Here is a 6,810-nt window from a genome sequence, read left to right as displayed (position 1 = left end):
TTGAGTTGATAAAAATGTTTCAAACTTACATTTTGGCCATGCTAGTACAACTCTGTGAATATACTAAAAACCATTGGCTTGTAAATTTCAAATGGTATATCAATTAGACAATAAAGATGCTAAAACAGTTACCCCAAAATGCAATGGAAACGACACTCAAGTATGAGCACAAAGTGTTATATTAAAATTACATCACAAGAAAACACTTGAATTATGCATCATAATATTTATATTTAAGTGTATCATCATTTATTTAAATGTACGATCATGAGCTTGGCAGTTGCTTGCTAATCCAATTTCTATATTTCTGCCAGTATCATTTAATTTTTAAAGGAACCTTTAGGAGATCACAGAGTCCTTCTACATTTTTCTGCCAGAAATGATGGTAAACAGAGTTGAAGATGGGTTTCTTTCACAGTTGACAGAAGATCCTGATCTACTTTGAAAAATCACTGCTGTTACAAGAACACGCTCCCTCAACCCTAGTGTTCTGTAGCAGTATAAGTGGAACCATTCATTCTCACAGCACACTTTTCTGAGAAGAACTTGATATGACTTATTTCTACTTTAGGGTCACAATTTTTCCCAGTAAGTTCAAACTTTCTATTGCATTCAGTGCTAGCAATGCAGAGATAATGACAAAAAGCCCAACAGTAGAAATGTACATAGTATCATCCCTCTTTGTAGTTTAGAATGAAAAAGGCAGAGTGGAAGGTTTGCATGATTCCAAATCTTCAAATAGATAATAACATTTAAAGCCAAGTAATATGAACTATACGAGGATAATGATATTAAGAGTTTCTAGTTTTAAGTATCTGTATGTGGCAGAAATTGTATAAAATTGTATAACCTTCCAAACAATTCTGCATGGGTACAAAAGAAGAGACATGAGCTCAGAGAGGCCAAGCATGTTGCCTTGAGGCTACAGTTAATAAGCACTGCACAGACCCTAAGTAAAATAAAATAAAGTATCCTTGGCTCATGTCACATATATATCTTATATATATATATATATAAGAATTGATGCTTTTGAACTGTGGTGTTGGAGAAGACTCTTGAGAGTCCCTTGGACTGCAAGGAGATCCAACCAGTCCATTCTGAAGATCAGCCCTGGGATTTCTTTGGAGGGAATGATGCTAAAGCTGAAACTCCAGTACTTTGGCCACCTCATGAGAAGAGTTGACTCATTGGAAAAGACTCTGATGCTGGGAGAGATTGGGGGCAGGAGGAGAAGGGGACGACAGGGGATGAGATGGCTGGATGGCATCACTGACTCGATGGACTTGGGTTTGAGTGAACTCCGGGGGTTGGTGATGGACAGGGAGGCCTGGCGTGCTGCGATTCATGGGGTTGCAAAGAGTCAGACACAACTGAGCAACTGAACTGAACTGAACTGATACACACATATATCACATAACCATATATAGCAGAATATCATAAGAGCAATAATTGTTTCATATCAGTTTACAGATTTGAAATTTATTCATCAGGGCTCAGAAACAGAAAGTGTCTTGCTTACCAGTGCTAGAGCTAAGACTAGACTCAAATTTAAGACTTCTGCTGAAAAGACATTTAAATATGTTAAGGGATTCCTGTGGTATAATTTCTTGCCTTTGATGAATACCAAGATTTCTGTTTCAGGTCAAGGAGCTGACATCTTTTGTTAACTTTTCTTCTTTCCCATATCTGTCCTGTTTCATTTTAGGTGTTTGAATTGTGCATTGCATTAATAGACATCCACTTTGATTTTCTCTCTCTTCCAATTTGCCCTTCTCTTATTCAAACTGCTCATTAGAAGCTGTGTGCGTATCTTCAAGTAAATCAAGAAGTTGAATAATTATGTAATGGTATCAGAGCTCCAGTACTTTGGGGAGGGTGATAATACCTGACCAATCAACTTTTTTTCATAATATCCACTGAATAATTCCACTATTCAACTCTCTATCATTTAAATGATACAAGCCACAACTGCCTACTTTATCAAAACACTTCCTCTGAATTTACTATTTCCAATCTAAAACGAGCCACCTTTCAGAACACGTCTACAGAGATGAACTCTACCAGTTTAAAAGAGGGTACAGCAGTGTGTTGGTGAGAAAAGAATAATAATAAAATAAATTCAGAGAACATGTAGGATTTATGGATTTTGGATTCAGGGTCTTTAATATTCTTAGTATGTTGGTTCACTTCTTTCTCTTCCCTGTCACCAAATTCCCAAATAACATAATGAGGTATTGGTATCCATGCTATCCACTATATTATATTACTATAAAAATTTTATTGAAAAGGAAGCTTTTTTGTGCCCTGTTAGTTTGGTCTGCTTTAATTTTACTCGCTTCTCTTTCTTTTAAATATTTTTCACATTTAATTCTTTCAAGAAATATGGTGCTGGCAAACATTACCAATTTCAATACCCTATCCTCCTGGACACAACTGGCCAGGGATGGACATGTGATTCAAACTGGCCAATTTAAAAGTCTCTCTAGAGACTTTTCTAAATGGAGCTGGCAGAAAAGATTATTGGCTTAGATGCTAAAGAATCCACCTGCAATGCAGGAGACCTGGGTTTGATCCCTGGGTAGGGAAGATTCCCTGGAGAAGGAAATGGCTACCCACTCCGGTATTCTTGCTGGAGAATTCCATAGACAGAGGAGCCTGGCAGGCTACAGTCCATGGGGTCACAAAGAGTCAGATACAACTGAGAGGCTAATACTTTGACACACTTCCACAAAATATCTCTTAGCCCCAGTTTACCCTTTTTCGAATCCCCCCAACTTTCTTTCCCATGTCTATAGTAAAATTAGTTGAAAATGTTTCTATTCATCTATTTTCCTATTTCCATTAAATTCAGTCCAATCGAGTTTTGTCTCATTATTCTCATTAATGTCACCTACAACCCCTGTGTTACTTGTCTTATATGTAATATTTGACTAAGTCCATCACATTTTCTTTCTTCACTTGGCTTCCAGCACATAACACTCTCTGGGATTTCATCTGACCTCTTTTGCAGCAAGTCTTTAGTCTCAGTTTTGAGTTCTTCCTCCTCACCTAGACCACATAAATTTTCAGTCCCAAGACATTCAGACCTTGAACCTCTTCTCTATCACGCTCACTTTTTTGTTAATTTCATCCAATCACTTAGCATTAGATATTATTTGTACACTAATAATGCCTTGCTTTCTCTGTGAAGCCCAGTCTGCTTCCATGAACTTCAGACTCACATCCTTGCACGTGGCATTCTACCAACAGTCCCTTCATTTTGAGCTTCTCAGGGTGACTTGCTTTGGTTAATGGAACACGGTGGGAAGCAGCAATGTGCAAATTCTAGGCCTAGGCTTTCAGAAAAATCAACTCTTCTGCCCTCTAAGAATATGCTTCAACCATCCTGCTAGTCCAAGAAGGCAGTGGAACAACTGTGTCCTAACCCATAGGCTGGAGCCACACCCAGGCAAGCTCAGTTCCTGCCAGATGACGCCAGCCAACAGTCAAGTGAGGAAGAATATACGACTGTTCTTTAAATCCATTCAGCTTTTGGAATGCTTTGCTACAAGCCGTCTTTGTGACAAGAGCAAAGTAAACTCAGCTCCGAATTTTCCTCTAACATTTTTTTTTTTCACTCAGCCATTGTCAACAATGGTGATGACAATTGCACTCTTCTCACTTCTTGGGCCAAAAAAAACTTAAGTTATTCTCGGCATCTTTCTTCTTCTGACACTCCACATTCTAACTATCAGACAATCCTATTTGTTCTACCTTTAAAGTCTGTCTGCATTATAACCATGCTGCAAGCTCGCTAATTAGCCTGGTGCAAGCCACCACCAGCTCTTGCTTAGAATGTGGCAATAGCCTGCCAAATGGTCTCCCTGAGTCTATTAATAGCTGCCCTGGCGCTTATAGAGTTTGTCTATAAACTCTTTACTGATGAAGTAGCAGCACATAAGAACAAGGGGATCAATCAGAATCAACATTCCTGAAATCAAATTCTCCTGGTTCAGCTCTATACAGTACTGGACAATTTTGCTTAACTTCTCTGTACTTAAATTATCTGTAAGATGACAGATTCTTAAAAGTCCTTTTCTCATTGGCATTTCTCTGTTTATTAATGAACATCATCACGTACTCTGAGAATTATGTGGATATCCTTGGTTTTAATTTCATTACTCTACAAGAAAGAACTAGCAGTTCAAATAATCCAAGAGAATATCAAGAAAATAACATATGATGGCCTGAAAAATATTGAGAAAAGTATGTATTGCCACAAACACTAACCCACCTCTGCAAATTCCCAACACCTTCAGTTCCGCCCTGTATTTACAAAAGACATAGAAGATAAGGAGTTTATTAATTTAGAAGGAAGAAAAAACTATCGACATGTCATTAAACGTAATATAGCATTATAAAGCTATAAAGTGCTTTTGTGACCAATTCTTGAATATTCTTTGTATTTAGAGATAGCAGCTGTCATACTGATATATAAACTGTATGTATGGGTGCTTACTTTTTATACAAAGCCAATAATATTTTGCAATATGAACATGAAACTATCCTCTCTTGATTTGTGATTGTATCATTCATTGAAAATCTTACAGCAGTGTATTTAAACTCTGTTTTCACCTTTGGTCTAACATTTCCATCAGATTTAAAAGCTTTTATTTATTTTTTAACTTAATTTTACTTTGCTGTGTCTCTTGTACACAACATGTAGCTAGATTTTTGCTTTTCTTTAATCCATTCTGACAAACTCTATTCATTTTATTTTTGGCCTCATGGTGCAGCATGCAGGACCTTAATTCCCTAACCAGGGACTGAACCTGTGCCCTGCTGCATTGAGAGCACAGAGTCTTAATCACTGCATTGCCAGAGACGTCCCTAAAATTTTTTTTTTTTTTTTTTTTTTTTTTTTAGTTTGGAAGTTTATCCTGTTCTGGCCTCTTCCAAATACAGGAAAAATAATTCTTTTTCTTCAAGTACATCAGAGTAGAAAAGGAAGTCCGCTTTCCCTCGGTCCGGTGTGATCAGCTCGAACTCTGTGGGCCAGCCGCTCGGGCTGTGCATAGGCCCGGGGCCATGTCTGCTGACCACTCGCTCACCTGCCTTCTAGACAAAGAAGCTACTGGCTTCAAACAGGGTGTTCGTTAGACACGTTTCTCTCTCTCGCTCATCTAAGTGTTACCAGTGGCGCCGTCTGCTCTTGAACAAGGCTAGAAAGCACCCTGGTGCAGAGGTGCACAGCCTTCAGAGCTCTGCCCTCAGCGGTCTGCGTGCAGAACCACCACAGTGTGGGTCCAAGAGTCGGGCAAAGTGGTCCCCTCCCTTCACTCCAGACATGAGCAGGGCTGGCTCTCCAGAGAGGCCGCCCTGGGGTCCATGGCACTCAGTCTGGTTTTCCATCAAAACAGAACACAGCCAAACTCTGCCTTAAAAGCACTGGTTACAGAAGGCAGGGGCTAGATGGACACGTCATCAGTCAGGTCTTTCTCTGGATCTTGAGAAATTAGAAACAGGTCATCGAAACATTTCAGAAACAACCATGTGCGTGAAGAGGACATAGCTGGCGGGGGCTGCCTCACCCAGGGGCCGGCCAGGGGGGTCACCCGCCCTCGGACGCGCCCCAGCTCCTTGACGGGACTGTCTCGGTCACGCCCAGGGAACGGGACGCCCACTTTACTCCCAGCCGTTGTCTTTGACCATGTGAGCGAGCTCGATGATGAACTTCCCTTCTTTATACTTCTGGCTGCTTTCGAAGGCGTGCTCGTATTTCCACCCGAGCGTGGTCTTGCAACTCTCGCAGTGGATGTCGGCCACGGCGTGCAGGCCGGTGAGCAGCACTCGCTCCTCCGCAGGGCCGCAGCCCACGTTCACCACTGAGTTGAAGAGGTAGGCTCGTCCCTGACTTCCCTGAAAGGACTTGGAGATCAGCTCGTCATGATTCGCCAGGTGGGCCCTGCAGTGGACACAGCTGTAGGTCCGGTGGCAGTTTGGCAGGTACGCTTGGAAAGTTTTGGACTTGGTCACCTTCACCATCGCGGGGCCCTCCCGGCTCCGCTCAGGGCTGGCTCGGGAGGAGCTGCGGCTCTGCTGGGCCCTTTTTATTTTTAAGAAACATGAACATTACAGCTTGCATCGTCCTACCCTTCAAAGTAATTAACGCAGAAAAAGTTGCATATCTATAAAATGGAATACTATGCAAACATTCATTTATATTGATATAGAAGAAACCTTCAAGACATAGGCAACAAAAGGAAGGTGTAGAACAATCTTTTGCTAAGGAAAGTGGAGAAGTAATATATCTTCATATATAAAGAAACACTGAAGGATACAGCAGAAACACAAAATGTGGTTGTGTCCCACTTATACCCTTTATAAGTCATTTTGATTTTTAAGCCATGAAAAATTTTTTTTAAAACCTACAAAACTTAGAGCATTTTTATATTATTGGATAAAAATAAAATAAAACATTCACACACAAAAAGAGCTTTCTTTCACCTCCCTCTTCTGGAAGCAGATTAAGATGGAAAGGGAGAATAATGGCTTATTACTGTGTATTTTCCAATTATTGTTTTCATTTTTATGAGAATGAGGATATAAAAAGAATGCTGCTATTTTTGCCAGGCTACTGTGTACTGTAAAATGGATGTTTTTAGAAGAGTCTTTTTTGTATTCACTTGGAATTAAAACTTATTTCCGTCCACAGCTGCTTTTGGACGCTTGTAGCTATAATCGGAGTGCTGCAGATGACTCGCCAGCCAGGAGCCCGCACAACAAAGCAGCAGAAGCTGGTGCCCTCTGCTTGTTTGTGTTCATGCTCCA

The 6,810-nt window shown here is 40.4% G+C and overlaps 1 pseudogene across 1 annotated transcript; it reads right to left on the bottom strand.

Annotated features, from left to right (window-relative positions):
- LOC108634097 lies at positions 5,413-6,081 on the bottom strand (annotated as a pseudogene). The gene has a single exon (XR_001917374.1). The product of XR_001917374.1 is annotated as a protein yippee-like 1 pseudogene (transcript).

Source organism: Capra hircus, chromosome 27 (assembly GCF_001704415.2).
Source record: "Capra hircus breed San Clemente chromosome 27, ASM170441v1, whole genome shotgun sequence".
Classification (NCBI taxonomy): domain Eukaryota; kingdom Metazoa; phylum Chordata; class Mammalia; order Artiodactyla; family Bovidae; genus Capra; species Capra hircus.
Note: the sequence above shows the minus strand (reverse complement) of the source record. Positions and strands in the feature narration are given on the sequence as shown.